Below are 25,121 nucleotides of genomic sequence, written 5' to 3' on the forward strand. Positions count from 1 at the left end.
CTGGGGTCAGAGAGGCAAGTCGGCACCTCTGAGAAGATCAATACTAGTAAACCCAAACAACACATAGTTTTTCTTGTCGAATTATTAGAGGGATGCTATAACCAGTAGACACAGTGTCCATAATGAGGAAGTAAGCTCAGTCACTTATAGGAACTCGTAAGCCTGAACACCATTGTTTTGATAAGTACCAACACACACAAAGCAAGTAGAAATAAACAAAATTCTAACACCTAAACAGTGAAAATCAGTTGTGGAGAAGACTTTAAAATAAGTACAGCTAATAGTACAAGAAGGATAAAATTTCTTCATTTCCTCAAGTAAGAACTAACTGATTCTGAATGCAACATAGAAACAGATAAGTATCAAAAAAAAAGGTAAAATATTATCATTGAGTTCCATCCATGTTGTTGAAAAGGGTAGGAGCTCCATCTTTCTGCTGCACAGAATTTCATTGTGTAAATGTGCCATAGTTTTCTGATCCATTTATTTATTGATGGATACCTAGGTTGCTTCCAGCACTAGGCTATTGTAAATTGTTCTGTTGTGAACACTGGGGTGCATAGGTACTTTTGGATTGATGTTTCAGGGCTCTTAGGATATAATCCTAGCAATGGAATTGCTGGGTCAAAAGGCAGATCCATTTTTAGTTTTCTGAGAAAATTCCATACTGTTTTCCATAGTGCTTGTACCAGTCTGCAATCCCACCAACAGTGCACTAGGGTTCCCTTTTCTCCACAACCTCTCCAACACTTGTTTGTTGCTTTGTTCACATTCTGACCAGTATGAAGTGGTATTTCATTGTGGTTTTAATTTGCCTCTCTCTGATAGCTAGCGATGCTGAGCATCTTTTCATGTGTCTCTGGATCCTCTGTATGTCCTCCTTGGAGAAATGTCTGTTCAAGTCCTTTGACCATTTTTTAATTGGGTTACTTGTCTTCTTAGAGTGGAGTTGTGTGAGTTCTTTATATATTTTGGTGAGTAAACCTTTATCTGAGGTATCATTGGCTGGAACTGGAAAGCATTATGTTAAGTGTAATAAATCAGGCAGTGAAAGACAAATACCATATGATCTTACCTTTAACAGGAACCTAAACAACAAAACAAACAAATAAGCAAAATATAACCAAAGACACTGAAATAGAGAACAGACTGACAGTGACCAGAAGAGAGAGGGGAGGGAATTTCAGGGGAAGAGGAGAAGGGTTTACAGGAACAAGTACAAAGGACACATGGACAAAACCAAGAGGGGGTGGAAATGGGACGGAGGTGGGGAGGGCTGGGGGATGGTCTGGGATGGGAGTAAAAGGCAAAAACTGTACTTGAACAACAATTAAAATAAAAAATAAAAATATATTATCATTGAAACCCCCAAATATATAGATATTTTTAGGTACCTGAAGGAACATAGCTAAACAGTTATTTAGTGAGCAGAAAATTAAATAAATGGGTTTTTAGGATAAAATTAAAATATCAAACAAGGGTAAAAATACAGAAATGTGGGGGATAGTCCTGAAATAACAGTACCCAATTAATTAGAGCTGGAACTAGAGAAGAAAGACAACAGTGTAATGGTTCCCAGAGCAGAGGGTGGGGTGGTAAAGGGTAAAGGGGATCAAATACGTGGTGAAAGTGGGAGACTTGGCTTTGGGTGGTGGGCACACAGTACAATATGCAGATAATTTATCACAGAATTGCACATTTGAAATTTATATAATCTTATTAACCAATGACACCACAATACATTTAATTTAAAAGATAAATGGATAAATAATGCCCTCTTGAAGAAATATTAGAAGAATACTTTTTAAAAATAAATTTATCAGAATAAATAATAAACCAAAGTACAAGGAAATTGTTGTTTGCAAAAATATATCAAGAAAAAAATAAACATAGAAATCTTGTATTTTCTCCAACTAACTGTTAATGTGCCATTAAACAGTCTTTTTTTCCTGAAATTTACTAGCTAATTGTGTTTGATAATTCAATAATGTTTAGAATTTCAAAGTTAATATGGCTTACTTGAAGATTCCACTTTTAAGAGCTAGAGAAAAATAGTAAAGTAAACCCTCCAAAATCAGAAGAAAATAAATTAATAAAAAATTAAAGTAGAAATCAAGACAACTGGAAAAGGGAAAACAATAAAGAAAATCATTAATACCACAGCTGATTGATTCTAAGACAAGATCAGTAATATTGGTAAAAGTTCAGCCAAGATAGCAAAGAAAAAAAAAGAAAAGATGCACATTAGCAATAATAAAAATAAAGGAATATGGTTCTCTATATCAATATATGCATTACGGCTTAAACTTCAAATGATCTTATAAAGTTCTGGGAGACCACAGATAGTGGACATATTATAGTAGGAATAGGCCAAGGAATGGAAACTACTATAACAGAGGATAAGGCTTAAGTTAAGACAATTTATCCTAATATCACTGTGGTCACTAACACTGAATAATCCCATATATTAAATTGTTACTTTGACCAAGAATATTCAGGTAGTAAGTATTGTAGGTCAAGAATCAGCTTCAAGTTGGCTTTACTCTGAAATCTTTATTTTATATTTCTCAAGGGAAATATAAGCATTGACACCCTCAAAAGGTTGAATTGTTGTAAATCGCAGAAATTACAATGTCTCAAATAAACAGGAGTCAACATCAAAAAAGAGGTAGAAGGAGAAGGAAGAGGAAGAAGGGGAAGGAAAAGGAAGAGGAGGAGAAGGAAGTGGGAGGGGGAGGAGAAAGAGAATATGGCTGTTTGTGTGGCCAGAGTTGAATGGCAAGTTCCCAAACATTCTAATATTTTATCACTTCACATTTCAAATAAACAGTTCTTCAGTTTTTCAAATTGTGCACGTAGAGACATCTTGATGCAAAACCTGATCATGCCTCATCAAATTCCATTATGTATTTAATTAAGATATTAATGATACAACTCTGAAAATGAATGAGAAATTAACCTACTAGTTATTGCTAATAGGCAAAATTATTAGATTCCCCCCTCTACTTTCCTGCATCACACAGCACTTGGTAAATTAATTTTCACTTGCTGTTTAAAGTAGTCCTCTATTATTTTTCAAACTCTTCTCATATATCTTCTAAGAACCATTTAGAAATGGATCATTTAACCTTTGCAAAACATAACAGTGTAATTTCAAAGATAGCATTTTGCTTTTTCTGAAATTGAGCTCATTTACATCCTTCATATTTAAGTTTCATGGGCTCTTCTTTATTTAAATGGTTATCTTAATAAAAGATTGGTGTACATTTATGATATTGGTCACAATTATGTCTTTGCCCATGGTTTTCCATTTAAATTGAAACATTCACAATGCTATTAAATTAAAAGAACAAATAGTTTTATTTAAGGAATTATAGCTTGACATTGTAGAAATTAATATTACAAAATTAAGTATAAAACTTTTCTTACTTTGGGCAAAACTAAATCATTTTTCATAAAAGTAAAATTACAGAAATTAGAATCTAGAGCATATAGATGTAAATGTTCAAGTTAATCTGCAAGATTAAACTAGAACACACAAAAATACATACAAAAACATATTTTGGTTTCACAGATGAATTATGACAAACATTGAAAATATTAATATCCAGCCCTGGCTGGCATAGCTCAGTGGATTGAGCGTGGGCTGCGAACCAAAGTGTTGCAGGTTCGATTCCCAGCCAGGGCACATGCCTGGGTTGCAGGCCATAACCCCCACCAACTGCACATTGATGTTTCTCTCTCTCTCTCTATCTCCCTCCCTTCCCTCTCTAAAAATAAATAAATAAAACCTTAAAAAATAAAATATTAATATCAATTCTTTTTATACTCTTCCAAAAAATAGAAGAGTGAACACTTATTTTATGGGGCCAGTATCACTCTGATACCAAAGCTAAACAAACATACTATAAAAGAAGGAAACTACCCGCCAATATCATGGGTAAATATAGATGCAGAAATCCTTAACAAAATGCCAGAAAACTGAGTTCAAAAGCACATTTAAATAATTATATACCATGACTAAATGTTATTTATTGCTGAGAGGCAAGTATCTTCAATATGTGCAAATCAATCAATGTGATATAGAATACTAACAGAATGAAAGAAAAAAACAACAAATGACACAAAAGATGGAAAATGTATTTGGCAAAGTTCAACACCCTTTCATGATTAAAAGTATCAACAAAATAAGTATAGAAAGAACTCATCTAAATGCAATAAAGTTTATGTGTAAAATGTCCACAGCTAATACCATAGTGACTAGGGAAACTGAAAGCTTTATCTATAAGACCTGGTCCAAGGCAAGGATGCACACTCTCACAATTTATATTCAGCAAAGTACTGGAAGTTCTATCCATAACAATTAGCCCCCCCCAAAAAAAATCCAAATTCAAAATGCATAAGTAAAATTATCTCTGTTTGAAGATGACATCATCATATACATGTTAAACCTTAAAGACAACACAAAAACCTGTTAAAACTAATAAATAAATAAGTTGTGGAATGCAAAATCAATATGCAAAAAATGTCATATTTCTATATACAAACAATAAACTACCCAAAGGAAATTAAGAAAAAAATCTCATTTACAATAACAAAAGAATGAGCAAATAAAATATTTATGAATAAAGTTAACTGAAGAGGTAAAAGACTTGTACACTGGTAATTACAAAACATTGGTGGAAGAAATTTAAGAAGACAGAGATCAGTGCAAAGATATTCCAAGTGCATGGACTGGAAGACTGAATATTGTTAAATGTTCATATTACCCAAAATTATCTACAGATTTAATGCAATACCTATAAAAATTATGTGGCATTCTTTACAGTAACAGTAAAGCAACCCTAAAATTTATATGGAACCACAAAAGACTGAATAGCCAAAGAATTCTTGAACAAGAAGGCAAAGACAGAAACATAATACTTATTGATGTTAAAATATATTACAAAATCTATAGTAATTTAAAAAATTGTTACCAAGAAAAGACATGTGGACCAATAGAAAAGACTAGAGAACTGAGAAATACTTCCATACTTCATGATGAAGTAATTTTTGCTGAGGTTGCCAAAAACACACAACAAGGAAAGGCTTGAATCTTCAATCAAAGTTTTTGAAAAAAACTAGGTATTCATGAAGAATAAAACTGGATCCTTACTTCATATAATATATAATACTCAACTCAAAATGGCTTAAAAAATGTAAGGGATTAAAATGTAATTTCACAAAATAGCAAGAGACCTAGAGTATGATGTGGGGAATATAGTCACTGGTATTGTAATAAATATGTATGGTACCAGGTACATAATAGAAATATTGGAGGTAACACTTTGTAAAGTGTGTGATTATCTAACCACTATGCTATACACATGAAACTAATGCAAAATCGTATTGAATGTAAACTGGAATTGAAAAATAAAATTTTAAAGGGGCCAACCATATGAGAAAACTTATTTGTCAACGATGTATCAGACAAGGGTTTAACCTCCAAAATAAATAAAGAACTCATATGATTCAATACCAGGAAGACAAGCAATTCAATTAAAAAATAGTCAAAAGACATGAATAGACACTTTCCATTTACCCATTAGATCCATGCTCTGCTCTGGTTTGCACTGTGGAAGTTCTAAGTTCCTGGCATCTTCAGACTCCCTGTTTTCTGGCTTCTGGCTGCATTTAGTCGTAGTGGCTCAGACAGTGATCAAAGTCAAGGAGGAGAGAGAACTCCTAGGTCTGTGATGATCTCTTTATTAAACTCCCTTCAATTAAACTTCGAATCTCCCCTGCTAAGACTCCCCCCAAACACTAGTGTTTCTGAAAGCAAATAAAATGTTTTAATATGGGGGGTTATATCTTTTTGCTTCTTTTAAGCAGATAAAACAATTTTTAAAAAATGCCCACTTTGTTTGCCCAATTCTAGAAATGTAGTACATTCCAGAGGGGTCTTGAAATTAATTTAAAAATCATCTTGTAAGCAATTTAGATGTAGTCTAACTTCTGTTCTGCTTGTTCCAAATCATCACTGTTATCTTCAGCTCCCCTTACATTTGCCACTCACCTCCATTTCTGAGTCTGATTTATTGCGGCACAATTTACATGGAGTGAAATTAATCCTTTTAAACATACAGGTTCACTAGTTTGGCACACTTTTGTAGTTTCAGAACTAACACCACAATTACAATTTGGAATATTTCCACCATGCCAAAAGAGTTTCCTTTTTCAGTCAGTCCATGCTCACCAACACAGCCCTTGACAACCATTATCCTGTTTTCTAACCCTATAGGTTCTTTTTATCAGCTTTATTGAGATATAATTCACACATCACACAATGGTATGGTATTGTATACAATTAAATGCATTTTAAGAATATTCACAGATATGTGCAGCCATAATTACAGAGTTAGAATATTTTCATCACTTCAGAATAAAGCCCATACCTTGTGCAAAACTTGCTGGGAGGTACAAGCTTCCCTTGTTTTGGGAGATATGACCTATTCCAAACTGACATGGTAACCCACATTTGGCTTTGAAGAATTTCTTAAAAGTTGTGCTCATTTTGTCTTCTTTCACTCGTATGGCAGCTTCCTCTGCCAAGGGTGCAATCTGTTCTCTTGGCAGGGACGCTCTCCTTAAAATTCAGTTTACTTGTTTGTCTTGTGCTCTCTGCTCTAGGACGGGCTCCAGACAACATGGTTTTGTAGTGTAGCCAGATTTTTCTCCATTTCACAGTGGAAATGCCATTTTCTTGAATCTTTCCACGCCGTAAGTGGAAACAATGCCTCTAATTTTCTTTTAAATGGGAAGAAGTATGTTTAAATGTGCCTCTTAGAGAAAATATTTCACTCTGTTAATTTGCTGTCTCCTGTGATTTGGCTGAATTTTCTTGCTTCTACAAACCGAATTTGAAAATAACGAAAGGTACCCAAGTCACAGAACCAAGAGTGCTTTCCCCCATAACTGTGTCCTTTGCCTTCCCAGCAAACATCCTAATCTCAGCGTTTGGTCTAGACACGAAGAGGGTTTGATCAGTTCTGTGTGAAGCTGGGAAAACCTACTAGTAAGGTTAACATTCGCACTGATTCAGGTTTTATTATAATTTATTGAACGTATAACCAGCATAGATCTGAGAGCAAAAAATCAAGCAGTGACGCAATGGACAATTTTTAAAAATGTAGTTAACCAGAAAGCAATTGTTTAAATCATTTTAGTCTTAATTCAGGAGATTCAAATGGGCCGTAAATGTCAGCACTCTCATGAAACATTGGTTCACGAATCTTTGTAACTTTGACTAAGGGGATAATATCGTGTTTGGTCATCCACATTCTACAACAAGCAGAGAGGGCCAAGACTGGCTCAACTGAAGGGGCTTGGTAAGACCATGAGAGAAACTGGAGACAGGCATTGTTGCAATAGTTTCCATGGCACCAGCCGCATCTCTCTTTTTTGATTGTTGTTCAGGTACAGTTGTCTCCATTTTCACCCCACCATGGTCCCCACCCCACCCATCCCCACCTCCCACCCTTGAACTCACCCCCTTTGTCTTTGTCCATGTGTCCTGCATACATGTTCCTCGATGCTCCCCATTATTCCCTATTATCTCTCTTATAAGAAGATAGCCTCAGTAACAATGTGTTACAATTTCAAAGGTCCTTTCAATTCTCCCCAAGGGTTCCCAGTTCCATGATTACTTTACCTCACCTCCCAGACCCTCTTTGGTAATGCATTTCACTTTCAAGGGGTTTTGTCTACAGGATAAATCTTTGAATTCTAATAAAGTAAGAACAGTACCTCAGTGAGAGGCACTTTAAGATTCATCCTGACACTGATAAGACATATAGTTAAATATTCTATGTAAAATACCTGGCCTGAATACTGAATAGATTTATTTTTGAATTGAATATACATTACAATTTAAAAACAGGATGTAAGTAGATGGAATTGAAACTTATGTAATCAGCAATCAGCATACTATTAATGTTAGAATAAGCCTAATAAATTGGCATTTATACTCTTCCTCACTATTTGGATTTTGGTGCCAATGTTCTGTCCAACATGAGAAAGTAATTACTTTGATAAGAACGTGAATGTTTACAGAGTTAGAATTTTCTCAATTCTTTTTCTTTTTGCAGCACTTGAATTATATAAAAATGGAGATGATTTTGTTGATGGAATACCAAGAGTCTTCACTATAATGTAAAGCATAAAAAAATATAATAACTGTTCTTTGGGAGATCTACATAACATCAATGTGTTAAGAAATTACTGTGTTTCTAATATTTTCACTTCAAATGATTCAATAATATTAAAATGTGTTCATAATCTTTAATCCCATTTTACAAGGAGTTTGAATGCTTTACTCATTATAGAAAGGCACATAAAAAGTAATTAGAAAAGTTGGATTCCACTGAATCTCATATTTATAAATAGAATATCCATTAATTCCTAAATCTAAAGAACATATTTTCTGTTTCTTCTTAATAGCTATGTACAAAACTTTTCTTTTTTGCTATTGTTGTTTAAGTACAGCATTTATTGTTGTTCAAGTCTGCATTTTCCACCACCAGTCTCCCCTGCCCCACCCACCCCCACCTCCCATCCTTATTCCTACCCCTCTTTGCTTTGGCCCATGGGTCCTTTATACATAAGGAACATATTTTCAAAATTCTGTGGCTTTATAACTTATTCCTTAGTTTAAAATATACTTGAGGTATAAATGAAAAGATCTGTGTAATATTGTTCATGGATTAAGTTCACTAAACACATATATCTGGCCTTCACAGGGTGAAAAGTATTCAAGGATGTGGAAAAACCCATTATTTTTTGGTTTAGAAAAGGCTTTGTGATACATAAAAGTTATGTCTGATAAATGTTACGTAACTCTCAACACACTACACAGAAAAGAATTTCTACTTAATTTAATTCAAAAATACTGTTGATTTATGCAAATGATGCAATTACCCATATTTTTATTCTTGTACTTGACGTTGTGGTTTAAATCATACACATAAATTTGTTCCACTCTTACAAGCAACACTTCCCTGAAATGCCATGCACACTAGAAAGAGCTTTGTGCAGGGAGGGAGTCAGAAATCATTCAGTAGCAGAGACCCTGATGCAGTTTCCACCTGGCAGGGCTCATGCCATCAGCAGAGTTTTCCACGCCACCGAGAGGTCAAGAAGGAAAAGAATGGATCCGAGGTTGGAAATTGACCAAAGTTTTTCCAAGGAAGAAGACTCTGGGACCTAGATCAAGTTAATTTTCAATTCTGGAAGTTGCACGTTATTCCTAAAATCTTTAAAAATGTCCGTAAATGATAGGATATATCTCCCTATGCCTCCCAATCTCTCTAGCCTTGCTTGAGACTTCCTTGAACTTCTGTGTTCAATGCTGGTTTTGATAGCAAGAACTTGCACTCCAAGAATCCAGAGTAAGAGTTTTGTGGAATTTTGTCTTATCAGGTGGAAACAGAGTCCATGTTCTGTTCAATTACATAATATCTAGTCACAACATAGGTCTTTATTTCTTGTTTCAACTCATATTTGCTGATGCATTATCATCTGGTATAAAGCAAGCCTGGATATGATGTTCCATATTATTTGTAAAATGATTGTATTTAGCTCTAATGTCACAGTTGAATATACTACGAGGCAGATACTGCCTTTAGCTTACAGGGCTAGAATGAACATCTCTACTATTCTTCATATGTGTTAGGCTTTTCATAAAAAAAGACGTCTTTTCACTCAGAAATAAACAAACTCCATCCAAATAAGACAAACAGCTATTTATTCAGATTTTGCTACAGCAAGGGAATCAGTCACCATCATTTGAATCTGTCAGAGACTCAATAGCAGGTGGGGAAGTTTAAAAACTTTATAGTGGAAAAAGACTTCAGATATGTTCTGATGAGAGGTAGATGGCATAGGGAAGTTGTGGGGCAGGCTAAATACAAATGGAGAATTCTGTGTGAATGGTTAGGAACAACATGCAGCATGTTGTTTTTTTTCTGGCTGATCTTGGAAGCAAGAGCAAAGGTTAGGGGAGTCAGAAGTTATCTATCAAGTCCTGGTCCTCTTTGGCTCATTGCTGGAGGTGTAGTGGTTTAGCTTCCAAGGTACTTGCTGCAGAGGTTGTGGGTCAAAGTCCTATGTTCATAACAGTCTGGCCACTGTATATTTGTCTATTTACTCTTTCAGTTCTTTCTTTTGGTCATTCTCTCCAGTGTGAGAGGTGAACTGTACTGCAAGGTTTTCTTGAACTGATTGTTGTTGGGCCATCATGGGAATCATCTGATGTGGGAATAGCTATAGAAGAACATATAAGATGCGGGACAGAATGCAATGGGCTAGCATTATGACCGTAATGAAAACAATAATTAATAGTCTTGTAGAATGCTTCAGAACCAGAAATTTAAATTGTCTGACCTATTTTGAAAGAAAAAACCCCATGAGCCCAAGAGATCCAAATAGCTTTGACCCTAAGGTTATGTAGAGCCTGGTCCACCTACCCTGTTTTATAAATCAAAGTATAGCAAGAAGCTATTAGTAATGGCACAGATACCATCATGACTAGCCAACAGAAATCTAGAGTGTTGCGATTTCCCTATACTACTTGTGCTAATGAATTGAGACTGCTCTGTATTCTATCCAGAACCAGAATTAGTGATATGCTTCTTACAGTCTTTTCTTTATGATTTGTGTGATCCCCACTTTTGGGAACAATGCTTTAATTTTTTCACATAAACAATGAGTCAGTAATTCAGGCAGTTTTCCTGAATAATCAATAGTGGTCTTGTTTAGGAGCTCACATCTGAAACAGAAATTCCATGCTCGGTTATTTATATAATTAAGGTTGCTATTTACATTGAAGTCTCAGAATACTATTCCTAAAGTGCATAAGGTGTTATTCTGAGGCAAACAAGACCAGATGTCCTGACCACAAAGGAAATATTTATCCAGTAGGTGCATATGGAGATCCAGGAAAAAAAAGAAACAAAACACTTGTTCATAGCATGAGGTCTGAACCGTGGCCAGACCTTAACTGGGTTACATATTCAGATCTCTATTTGTCTCTTCCAGGTGGCAAGTATTTGGCCCACTGCCCTACAAAGACTGCTAAATTTAAGCTACAACCTTCAGAGTAGCTAAAAGAGACTTGATTTTGTGTTTCCAACCTGGGGAATACTGATTTCTGTGGTACAGTATGAAAAATAAAATTTTAAAACTGCTGAAAGTAAACTGGGGGAGCAATAACAGAATAACTATATGGGGTGCCTTGTAAACTTGCAGATTAAGAAAGCATGCTCCTAGAGAGGATACATAGAAAAGAAAGGCAAGGAGTGTGAGTGGTGGTGGTTTTGATATGGAGCAGAGAATGTAATTTCTAATTGTCATGTAGGGGTGCTGCTTAGATGCAAGGAGCAATAACATCCAACTTTTAAATTAGTATATTTGAGGATTAAGAAATCTGTTCTCTGAGTTCTGTCTCCACAAGAGAGATAAATATGGTCCAACACTAGAGGATGCATTAATTTAAAATGCATCACATGTTCCAAATGTTCCACACACCAGTTTAACATGATGCTTGTACTGTAGAAAAGAAAATAACTCAAAAATAGAGCTCAATTAAGCAACAATAAACTTTCCCATTTTGGTTTTGTTAATAATTATACTCACCACTTTTAACTACATTCTAAAACTTCCTATTTTATCTATCCAACTATTGTTACTACATTTTATAAATGGAGGAAAGTGCTTCATTTTAGAAAGGAAATATTACATAAAGTAGGAAATTGCTTTAATATTATCGATTTAATTGCTCTAAAAATTTCCACATATATTTATTTTCTTCTGTACCAATGTTCTCGGAATAATTGTATATATATGAATTAATGTCATACTTCCCATGAACACTTTCTCTTTTGCTTTCTGTCTACATTTCATTATAAGAAATTCATTTAAATTAATTTCACAAATATTATTTTAATACTTTTAATGTGTCTTTCATGTTGTTATGCTCTTAGTTAATTGTGCAATTTACAGAACTCTAAATGACTTTAAGTTTCAAATAGTACTCTTTAAAACAGCGTTGCACTTTCAAAGCAATATTTGTATTAAGATTCCTCAGATTCAAATAGAACAAATATTTTAGATAATCATAATACCATTTTTAAGGCTCATTTATACAGTATACCAAAACACCCACTTATTGACAAGTGGCTCCTAAATGCTGTGACCAATATGTACTGAGTCAGTAAAAATAGATGTTGCTTCATGTTAAAAGGTCACATTTGCCTGACATGAGTGTGGCTGATCCCGGACCCCAGAGGACCACAGCACTAAGTGCACAGCGAAAAGCACTGCCACACCCTTGGCTCACACACACGAGTTCCTAGCTTAGCCCTGACAGTGCTGAAGGTCGATTGTCTGATTTTACTTTTCAAGATTAGATTTCCTGTCCTATTATTCCTTAATTAAGGTTTAATAGAAGATAGTATCATGAGACTTACCATACTTACAAATAATGCAGTTAAAACATGTGACAAATGTGTGCTTTTTCTCTCTCTTTTTGATATTATTGTTCAAGTACAGTTGTCTCCATTTTTCCCCCATCACTGCCCCCCACCCCAGCCAAACCCACAATCCACAAATGTATTCTTTTAAAAAACATGTAGTGATAACTAAAATGATTGCTAGTATATAAGTAGTAAAGTAAGAAGTGTCATATTTAAAATATTTGTGCAAGCTCCAGGAAATAAAGATGATTATTTTCCAGGCTGGTCTAAGACCCAACACCCACACACACATAAACCCAATTTTGTTGAGAAATAGTTGAGCTCATGTTAATAGACAATGTATGCAAAGTAATTTCATTGGTGTACTAAATTAATTAAGAAAGATCAATTAGGGAATGTCTCAGAAGCATTTGTCGATCAATAACTATTTCGCATGACTCACCTAAATATAAATAAAGCTGCTATTTCATACAGGGTGAAAAATTTTGGAAATAGATCTATTGGACTATAGCAGTGAAAAAGTTCTTTTACAGTTTGTTTCAGAATTTACATCAACAGTATTTACAAATTTCTTCCTGTACACTAACTGGTTAAATGATGGTTTACCTAAGGAGTGAAGTGGGTCAGGGATAATTTGTTGACTGAGAAGGAAACCTTTGAAACTATACCACATGAAGACAATAATAGCTTTGCCCCTTGATATTAGGTAAGTTATTGTGAAGAGATTAAGGGTTTTTTCAATGCCTCAGTTTCTACATGATTACATCGCATGCTATATTGTGTTATATTATATATACACCTATATGTCCACATATATGTATAATCCATTTACTATGTATACTATGCATACATACTATATATAATTTATTAAATAACATATACTAAATATACATACAAGTTGTATGTAATATAATCTTTTAGGCTTTGTATGTTTACATCTCATTAATAGGATATTTATTTAAATTAGTCCATATATGAGTTTCCTGGTACTGCCATAACAAACTACTACAAACTGGATGGCTTGAACAACAAAACTTTATTGTCTCACAGCTACGGAGACTGGGTCTGAAATCAAGGTATACGTCAGGCTGGTTCCTTGTGAGGGCTGGGAGGGTGGCTCTGTCCCATGCCTCTCTGCTGGTTTCTGGTAGTCCTAGATATTCCTTGGCATTAGATAGCATTCTCAAAGTATCTTCACATCAGGTCCCCTTTCTCATTTCTATATCTGTGTCCAAACTTTCTCTTTAATGACACCATTGAATTAAGTCCTATGTAATGACCTAATCTTATCTTGATCATCTGCAAAATCCCTATTTTTAAATAAGTTCATATTTACAGGTGATGAGATTAGTATATCATTTAGGAGACACAATTTCAACCCATAATATTTCAAGTAAATGTTAGAATTTTTACAATTAATAGGTCTTTTGTGTATAAGAATTTGCATATATTTATATTTTCAAATGATGTTTCTTAATCTACATTTGACCAGAAGGGAGAGGAGAAGCAACTTCAGGGGGAAAGGAGAAGGTTCTACAGGAACAGGTATAAAGGACACATAGACAAAACCTAGGGGACGGGGGGAAATGGGAGGGAGGTGGGGAAGCCTGGGTAGGTTGGCTGGGATGGGAGTAAAAGACAAAATTGTACATGAACAACAATCAAAATAAAATTTTAAAAAATTTAAATAGTGCAAAAATGACATCAATATTTTTATATTGGTAAAGTTAGGTTAAAAAAGTAGATATATGCAATACTATGTACATTGTATTTATTTGTTTGTCTTAGCATTTAAATTTAGGTTTTAAATCGTGTGTAACACAGGTAGAAAGACTAACTTTAGCAAGGTACTAAGTGGGTCATAGTCCATTCCTACTACAAAAGTTCAGTTTCTAGCCCTCATATTTGCCTGGCATAGCTGGTAATTCAAAAAAGCTAATGCTTGACATGTACTTCAGATTATAAAATTTATGTTAGTTGAGTGGCAAGCACTACAAGGAAAAATAAAGTCAGTTAGTTGAAGGTTGCGATAAGATACAAGAAATCATTACAGGAAGCCAAGACCTGAAAGGGACACCAGAGACTATGGATTCCATAGACTGCGAAGAAAACATCCTATGTGGTTAGGTGGCTATCTTTCTTAAGGTCAAAAGTGTTCTGTTTTGAGAAAGAATCAAATGGTTCAATTTATCAGTGTCCTGAACCCAAATAATTACAAAATGAAAGAAGAATGAGATTTCAAAGAAAAAAAACACACTTTATACACTTCGAGTGAAGCTGAAGCAATGTCTATGAAAGTGATACAAATAGACTGCATGTGCTTTTTTAGGAAATAAAAGAAATGCATTTTATCTAAAATTGTGTATTTCGCATGTAGTACACACAAAGGAATAACAATTGAAAACCTGAATTCTCGAAGATACACATTCTTATAAAATACTATGTGGATAAAATTTGAAAAAAAAATTTATACTTAAAAAAAAATCCTGGGCACTAGTTATCTCTGTATGTTGTCATTTTTATACTAGAGAAGTTCAAAGAAGAATCTCCAATTCCATCTGGTCCAAAATAGCCAACAGAAACATTCTATGGACTTCAATGTATGATTCTTTCACACAATCTCATATTGAAAATACTTCTGAAAAACACCTTTTTAGCATTGCTTCACACTGGATGGTCAGAGATATCTGCATTTCGATAAAACGTTAGGTAGGACTGACAGGCATGGTGTGGGAGCATAATTTCCAAATCAGGGCACTTCTGAGTCACGGGGAGTGCGAGGCATGGCTGTGTGTGCTGGTACTTCTGGTGAACTGAAGTCTCAGAGAATTAAAATGTATTATTTGCAAAAATTATATATTTGAGAGACAAACATTTTACAGCAGTTTTGGATTCACAGCAAGTTGTGAAGAATGTTCAGAGATTTTTCACATAACCTCTGCTCCATAGGTGAGAACCCCCCTAATACCTATTGCCACCATGTGAATCATACATTTGTTACAATTGACATGATCATATTCATCTCAATTCCAAAGTTGGCATTACTCATCACTCTCCATGCTGTACATTCATTTGGTTTAGATAAACATGTGATGACATGCAACTATCATTTATAACTTTTTTGGCATGTCTATACATTTTGTGCTTTATATATTTTCTTTCAAAATGTCAATTTCCTTAGACAAAGTGTCATGCACTTTTATAGCCTTTCCATTAAGGAGCTAATTAAAATGCTTTTGGAATAGGAATGAGAGCCTGAACAATGTTACAGTCTACCTTCATGGCAAGCTGTATACAAATGTATCCATATATCATAAATTTGCCCCAATCAATAATTGCATTTGACAAATTAATGGATGAGTGATTCAGAATAAGTAAAGGAACTCTATTCAGCAACATTGTTTTAAATGTCATAGAGTTAAAAAGGAATTAACTTGAAAGATCTAAAAAGGAATTAGTCAGGTCAGAAATCTGTATTCAAGTCATACTAAATACCAAATGTTAACCCAACCTAGTAAGACTTAGAACTTCATAAACCACACACACACACACACACACACACACACACACACACACACACAGACTGCCACTGATTCCCCACCCTCCACATCCCGCCCAGCCCACCAGCCAGAGAAGGACTCACCTGCTTGTTTGCCAGTCGGATTTCCATGAACATACTGTTGTCTTACTCATTGGGCATCTAATTTAATTATAATATTGTTAATTTTTCTAAATGAGTCTTTTTTAAAAAGAGTATTGCAGTTCTTTTTAAGATTTTATTTATTTATTTTTTAGAGAGGGAAGGGAGGGAGAAAGAGAGAGAGAAACATCAATGTGTGGTTGCTGGGGGTCATGGCCTGCAACCCAGGCATGTACCCTGACTGGGAGTCGAACCTGTGACACTTTGGTTTGCAGCCCGCACTCAATCCACTGAGCTTTACCAGCCAGGGAATATTCTTAATTTTTAAAATACTTTCTATTCATATTATCCATTTGAAGCTTAAATATGCAAAATCTACAAACTCCATGACACATATATGACTCCATGACACATATATGACACACTAATGGAAAGTTTCAATAACAGTACAATTATTTTCAGAGTTTTTGGAAATGGCAAAAATAATCAGGTATCAGCATTGCAAATATGCTAATATATTCTATTAGATAAATCACAATATATACTTTTTGTTGATAAATTGGACATATTTTCAGGCACCTGCAGGTTATAATACTGGCTGAAGGTTATACCTACAATGAAAAGATTTAAGTTAGTGGAAGAGAGGGAGGAAGTACGTTCAGGCAGTCACTGGTTGCGTAAGACTAATAGGATTGTAAGTAGCATCATTTCCTACTTTAAATAGAGAGAATGTGTTCAAAGACTGTGTAAGTCTATCAAGAAGAAACCTGAATGAAACCATTTTTCATTTTCAAATAAGACGTAAGTATAAGTTTTCAGTATACTATTTATGTTTTATTTGAAAAAAGTTTTAAAATAATAGTATCCTAACTAAAATGAAATGTCAAAATTACTTTTTAAAAAATCACTTTTTAGTATACCACTTATAAGTTCTGAGTATCATGTTTACATTTAATTTGCAAAAAGGTTTAAAGTAAAACTTCAAAATTGTTTTTAGTTACTTTATAAGTAGATATTAAATATTAAAAAACATGAACTTTAGTTTTTGAAAATTATTATTAAATCATATCAATTATAAATGTAATATTCCTAACACAAAATATGTTGTAACCAAAATGTCTAAAAGTTTATTGAATTAGTTAATATAATAAAAGCTTAAAAAAAGAACAAAAATCGTCCCTGGCTGGTATAGCTCAGTGGATTGAGCATGGGCTGGGAACCGAAGGGTTGCCAGTTCGGTTTCCAGTCAGGGCACATGCCTGGGTTGTGGGCCAGGTCCCCAGTAAGGGGACACGTGAGTGGCAACCACACATTGATATTTCTCTCCCTCTCTTTCTCCCTCCCTTACCCTATCTCCAAAAATAAATAAATAAAACCTTTCTTTTTCTATTTTTCTCCAGGGTTCTTCTGCCATTTCATTTTTCTTTTTTATATTTTATTTATTTATTTTTAGAGACAGTAAGGGAGGGAGAAAGAGAGAGAGAGAGAAACATCAATGTGTGGTTGCCTCTCATGTGGCCCCCACTGGGTACCTGCCCGAAACCCAGGCATGTGCCCTGATTGGGAATGGAACTGGCGACTCTTTGACTCATAGGTTGGCACTAACCCGTTGAGCTACGCCAGCCAGGGGTAATAAATAAAACCTTTAAAAAAATTACTCTACAACTTCAACTTACCCAAATAAAGAAAAACATGTTTCCCAATATCTTTTACATTTTTTTAATATTAAAAAAATCCCCCATCATTTCCTTTGGAGGTAATATACTGACACTTTAATGATAAAGGGGCGGGAGGACAAACACATAAGCAAGCAGGCCTGAGGCTCGGTCCTAATTCTTGGTCCGATCTATGATTCATCTAATCTAATAGTAAACTCTTAGAAATATGGAGAAAACTTATATTCTTATTTATCCCTGACATGTAGGCAGAGTGATGGATAGTGGTTTCTAGAAGAGTCAGGAGGTTCCAAGAAGGTTCGGAGAACCTTGATAAGACAGGACCTCAGCCTTCAAGATCCCTGGTTAAACTTCCTACCATACAATCAGCAGCTGTTTATCAGCGCAGGGATAGCAGGGCCAGTCAAACTGGTGTCTGCCTAGAAGAGTCTTGTATGTATTTCATTATTTTGTAGTCTTCTCTAAGCAGATAAGGTCCTGTATGTTTTACCTGCATTAAAGAAACTTGAACCCTGTTTTTCTCACAATATTTCAATTATTCACTATTATTCTAACATGGTAATGAAATTGTTTAACATAAATGTAATTCTTACTCCATGGCTAACATATCATTTCTGGTAGGTATCATCTTTACTACATTATATTTTATGCATTTTTGACAATTTGTCTTTTAATACATGTTTTACTATAGCATTTTAAAGTGTTTTGTTTTTTCAGTGAACTGATTGTAAGTTTGTATGCCATTTTCTTAACCCTTCTCAAGTACATTTTTGCTCTTTTAGACTTTTAAATTCAAAACAGAAAACTAGTTTAATTTTGATTTTTTTTAGATATTTGGCACTTTAAATTACAATTCTTATTTTATTTATTCATTTTTTATTTCAACTCTTTTTTCTTTTTTATTTATGATGCCAGTGATATATATTAAAGAAGCTGATAATATTATTATTATAGCATTATTTTACATTTAACATGTCCCATGTTAGTTGTCAGGAGTCTGGGAGACAAGATGCTGTACCTTCGTATCCTATTTGTTTTAACTACTTTCTTCCCATAAATGTGTCATTGGGAAGCTTTTTAATTGTTTATGAGATTTTTGTTTTTCTTTATCTTTGTCTTTGATGAAAAATAATCATGGGATTCTCTTAAGTCATGCACCATATCCAGCCTTAGCCATTATTTTCCTGCACCTCATTCTCTTTGACTTGTGTATATTGATATTCTAGAAGGTACATAATCCACCTCTTCAGAAAACACCATTGACAGCTTCTTAACACGTATGTGGTTATCAGCCCCATCAAATTAGCAGAAATAACATACATATGGACATCCATAAAATGATGATCATAAAATATGTTCATTTGAAATTCTTCATTACTCATGTATATGTCCCATACTTTCAAAAATGCAATTTGTCTCATTTTTGAATCAGGATAGATGGAAAAGACAGAAAAGAAACTAGAAAGATATTTTTGATAAAATTATAAAACCAGTAACTAAGTATGATTTTAGAATGAGAATTAGGAATTCTAAAGTGCTAGAAAACACGAGTTAGTAATAGACCACGTCACTAGTCTGTCATATCCTGCAGAGTGACACAGTAGGGTTACCAACTAGGGCTTATAGCTTGCTAGAAATGTTTGATTGTTCATTTATATCCTGAGGACTATACATGAAAAACTGGGACTAATTTATTTTAGAAATTACATATGAAATTATCTGTTATTTGAAATGTGCTTTTGTTTAAATGGTGCTCTACTGCTTGAGCAATACTGAATATTTTTAGTTAATATCTCCCTACATTTTAGAGAAAAGTCAAAAGATATTGTAAATTCATAACTGTTACTAACATTTATTGTTTTAAAAATGAAGTTTGTGGAATATTTGGACTGTTTTAAGACTGTAAGTGTTATCCATGGATGTATTATTTGACTTAATTTTTTTTTACCATTTGTTTATTGTTCTTTTATTACACTTGTCCCAATTTTTCCCCCTTTGCCCTCCTCATCCCATCCCATCCCCCCACTCCCACAGCCAATCCCCACACTGTTGAGCACCACCTGGGTCATTCATCCTTATCTAGTTATTTATCTAGTGCCTTCTATTATTTACCTTAATTTTTAAAGAATGGTTTGAGGATACTCTAGAAAAGATGAAGGTAAGATGAAGAAAAGAGAAAGACACTGTGGCAAAAGATATGAATAGGAGAGCTGATTTGCAAATCTGCGAGCAGTTCACTCTAGATCTGATGGGAAAATGGTGCCAGGAAGATTGAGGGTAAAGGCTGAGATAGTGTTTGAATGATTGAGTGAAAGGTAGAGGGATTTGGGATTCCTTATGATGAGTTGTTGGGGGATTTTATGCATAGGCACAACCTAAATGATGAACACTATATTAAGAACAATTTATTACCACTCTGGGAAATGCATGTTAAAAGTCCAGTAGAACAGGGAGCCAAAAGTAAAATCAATTAGGAAACCATTGCCATGATATAGGGAAAAATAATTATGTCTTAATCAAGATCATTGAGAAAGGGAATAAATTAATGGATTCTTGATATGTAAAGTAGAATAATAAGGGTTTTCTGACTGGATATGAGTAGGACAGCAGAAAAAGGAGCTAAAGATGGTTCTCTCAGGTTCTGCAGTACCCAATTGTTTTCACTTGTGCCTATGGGTTTATATGTACCATCAGTCATTTACTCATTGATTCTCTTATTCACTTAGTCAATATTTCTTACTGATGACCTTTTATATACCAAGTAATGTGCTATAAACTAGGCACATTGACATGAGCAAAAGTGACAAGTTTCCTTATTTCATTGTATCACAACTCTTCTAAATTTCTAAATTAGTGGTGATAAAAGTAAAAAGCATATCAAATTTACTGATTTCTGAGTTGACTGTGACGTGATTCTTTTCTTACATACTGTGACCTACCCACTTGGTTGTTTCTCTTGAGTCAGACCCTGCAGTTTCATCTATGTCTTATTCTTTCCCACATGTTACCTGATATAATGAGCAATTACCATGCCTTGAATTTGTATTTCAAAGTATAGTAGTTATATATAGCTTGAGTGGATTGTAAGAAGGAAAAACAACTAATGGGAATAATAATATTAATAATCATAGTAGTGATAATTGGGTGACTTTTATATTAATTGGTAGAACCTTATATACTGCATTTTATTTGCACTGCAAAATAATCATTTGAGTTAAAAAGATGTTACATTTTCATTACAAAAATAAATATAAAATCAGAAATTTTAAATGATTTTTCCAAAGTCATAATAGATAAATAATGAAGGTTAAATTGGCAGCTTGAACATAACTCCTTTAACTCAGTGCTTAGAATAATTTCACATTTCTTAAAAGGCACATACTATCAGGTAGGTATGAACAACATGTCATAGCTTTTTACAAAAATTTAACAAAATAAACTTGATTTGGGAATGAGATGTATTGAATTTAGAACTACTATCTTCATAAGAAATGAGTTCAAGTTCAAATGAGCTCACTACTATCTCTTTGGTCCTATAATTTGGGCTTGTAATTTGACTCTGGGAAATTTTCCTTGATTATTACTACAGTGGAACCTTGATTCTAGACCTAATCCATTCTGGAAGGCTGTTAGAGAAGTGATTTGTTTGAAAACCAAATCATTTTTCCCAAATAAAAATACAGTATCAGCAAAGGGTTGTCAGGTCAAGAACCCAAGTTTTATCAGACAACTGAGACAATTTATCCCGTGAACAACTTGGTGAAGAACCAAATTATTTGGAATGGTAGACATTCAAGAACCCAGGTTTGACTGTATGATCCAAGTGAATAAGAAAAAAATAATGGCAAGTACTATAACAATGGAAATGATATATAAAATATCATTTTTAATAAAATATTTTATTAAATATATAAAATATAAAATTGTTTTTAGTTTTGCTTTTTTATTGTGATCCAATATAAACCTTTACAAAGTTTATATTGCTTATTCATTTAGTTAATTATAAATATTTAAAGGTGTTTTCTTAGAGTTCTTTCATTGTCCACATTAATAGAATGCCTACAGGTAGGTATGTTAACACTACTAGATTAGTGTTATAAATAAAACATTTTGTAAATGCCCTCTGAACCACTCCTCCTCCATGTTTTATTGGTGGAAATTCAAATCTTGTCCTCAAGTAGATCTACTCTTACACTTTTCCACAATAATGGGAAACCTGATTCATGTTGAACTCAGGTTCTATTTTAAAGCACCTCACCCCTGACAGCTCTGTTTCGATAACCGGCGTCGTGCTGACAGTGCATCACCGCAGCGGATGATCCTGACGCAGAGACAAGTCCCAGGCTGCTGGCCTCAGAAACCTGGCTCTTCTCGAGCTAGTTTCATTTCTCTTGGTTGCCGAGAAAAAACGCAGAACTGAATGCGATTAATATCCAAATTCTAAAGCACACTATGTCATTGTGATATCTGTTTAAACTTCCCAAGTTTCTCAAGGATTAATGGAAGCCAAATGGCAGAAATATGCTACTGGGTACTGTATTGGAAAGTGTTTGCTATCTATGCAAACATATCCAGGATATAGAGAATGTAAAAAGTCATACTCATTTCTTATTAATTTAACATTTATAAATTATAATGATGGTAATTTATAGCTGAAGATAGTTCTTAAGTATGCACAACCAAAAGAATATGAACTAATAAGGTAACAAAACATAGGTTATGTCCTAGTACGATATATATATATATAGTATATAATATATAGTACATATATATTTAAATCATTCTTACCTCTATTTGTTTTATTTTACATTATCTTTTAGTTTCATTATAACCCCTCCCCCCAGAAATCACCACACAGATGACTATGTACATGAGTCCTTTTTCCTCTTTGCTCAATCCCTCCACCCTCTAACCTCCCCCATCCCAGATGTCATCTGCTCTCCATCTATGAATCTGTCCCCATTTTCCTTGTTAGTTCAATTTGTTTATTAGATTCCATATGAATGGAATTATATGGTACTGGCTTATTTCACTTGGCATAATGTTCTCCATATCCATTCATACTGTTTCAAAGGGTACAATTTTCTTCTTTTTATGGCTGAGTAGTATTCCACTGTGTAAGTGTTCCATAGTTCTTTTATTCATTCATCTACTGATGAACACTTGAGCTGCTTCCATATCTTGGCAATTGTAAATAACTGAAATGAACACAGGGGTGCTTACATTCTTTCAAATTAGTGTTTTGGGTTCCTTCAGATATAACCCCAGAAGTGAGATTGCTGGGTCAAAAGGCAGATCCATTTTTAATTTTTTGAGGTATCTCCATATTCTTTTCCACAGTGCCTGCACCAATCTGCATTCCCACCAACAAAGTGCAAAAGAGTTCCCTTTTCTTCACATTCTTGCCAACACTTAAAGGCAGAATTACAAGAAAATATAAACCTAGTACTATACATTTCAATCAGTTGACATCCCCAAATAAAATTAGACAGTTTTATATACAAAATGTTTTTTAAGTAATGAACTTAAATTAAGTCTGGTACTAAATTCTATGTTTTCTTTTCATTAATGGTGATATTTTGCAACTTAAAATTGTTTTCTAGAGAAATTCTACATTCCATTGTGGTTTTTGTTTGTTTTTATAATAATGTGGTTCTCATTTGTAACTTGATAAAATAAATAAACCTTATTTGATGTATAAAAATAAACTCAGGCCATGGCTGGTGTAGCTCAGTGGATTGAGCACGGGCTGTGAATCAAAGGGTCACTTGTTCAATTCCCAGTCAGGGCACATGCCTGGGTTGCAGGCCAGGTACCCAGTGGGGGTCACATGAGAGCCAACCACACATTGATGTTTCTCTCTCTCCTTCCCTTCCCCTCTTTCTAAAAATAAATAAAACCTTAAAAAAAATAAACTCAGTATTAAATGTTTCTTTCATTTTTAAAGTAGGTAAGTGTTTGCTAGTGCTTTTATTTACTGGGGCATAAAATCCCTTGCATATATATTAAAACAAATAAAAATATGAAAGGTGTTATAGAGAAGATATAAAATATTAAATATAGATAAGAGATTTTAAAAAGGGAGCTTTAGTAAAAATAAATATCCACAGTTTTTCTTTAGCTAGTGCTGCCAAGTATAACACAAGAATCTAAAATATATATAGCTGTGCACATGAAGTACACTTAGATAAACATAACTTTTAAAATATTATTTGCAAACCTCACAAGCACTGGAGTATTCTAAATGTAAGACTTCATTAGTGTATGTTTCAATATCATGTACATTTAATTAAGTTATTACAGATCAATTTACAAAGAATCCACTTCATGTGCAAACAAAGGTTAAGTGGTAAACAGAACCAAAAGCAGTGAAAATAAATAAATGGATGGATACATGAATAAATAAATAAATAATAAAAGTGTTTTGCACTATCAAGAACCATGTAATATGGCTGAAAAACAAACTGAAGATGTACAAGATAAATTAAACATGAGACTACATAGCAATTCTAAGGGAGCAACATAAATATTTCAAAAAATTGTCAATATCTCACAATATACTTTAAGAATTGTCATAGTCAGAAAGACTGAAAGCCACATTCATATTTAAAAAATTTAGATTACTTCTCATGGATTTAATTTATTATGTTTGTGTCCCTGGCTTTTATTTCATGTTTGACATTTCCTTCTTTCTTTTCCAATTTGAGCCTTCATCTGAACCACAATTAATGAACATGCTAGCAGTCTTTGGCAGGAACTAAGTTCAATGACAAAGTAGAGGATCCAGTTTCCCATTGTGGTTTAGAAGCTAGGGGCATGATCAGTTTATTTCCAAAGGGTCAGCTCTGAGTGAAAGTGGATATCCTTTGAATGACTTGGCCTGAAAGGAGGAATTTTTCATATTTTTCCATCTAACATACCTTCTTTCCCATCTTCCTAAAAAGGAAATGGGGGAGAGAGTATCGCATTCTTACTACCTATGTTTACTGTTTTTAAAATACTATGGTCTTCTCATACTCACTGAGTTTATATAAAGCTCTTTAAAGAGCAGCTGCAATATTTTAACCACGATCCAATGCCGGGTCTCTAAGGCTGTTTCAGTTTCATCAAGCTAACTTCCCAAATCAAGTTCTTACTTAGAAAACTAATGATAAACTAGGAGATACCAGTTTGGTGGGATATATTAGGGTGTCATCAAATGTATTACAGAAGGGGCAGATAAGCCGGCTAAAGTGGCAAAAATTTGAAGATGACCAAGTAAATAACTTTTTAAAATATTCTTTTTACTTGGAATTT

The sequence above is a fragment of the Phyllostomus hastatus genome, unplaced genomic scaffold (genome assembly GCF_019186645.2).
Source record: "Phyllostomus hastatus isolate PE091 unplaced genomic scaffold, TTU_PhHast_1.1 phas_scaffold_21, whole genome shotgun sequence".
Lineage (NCBI taxonomy): Eukaryota > Metazoa > Chordata > Mammalia > Chiroptera > Phyllostomidae > Phyllostomus > Phyllostomus hastatus.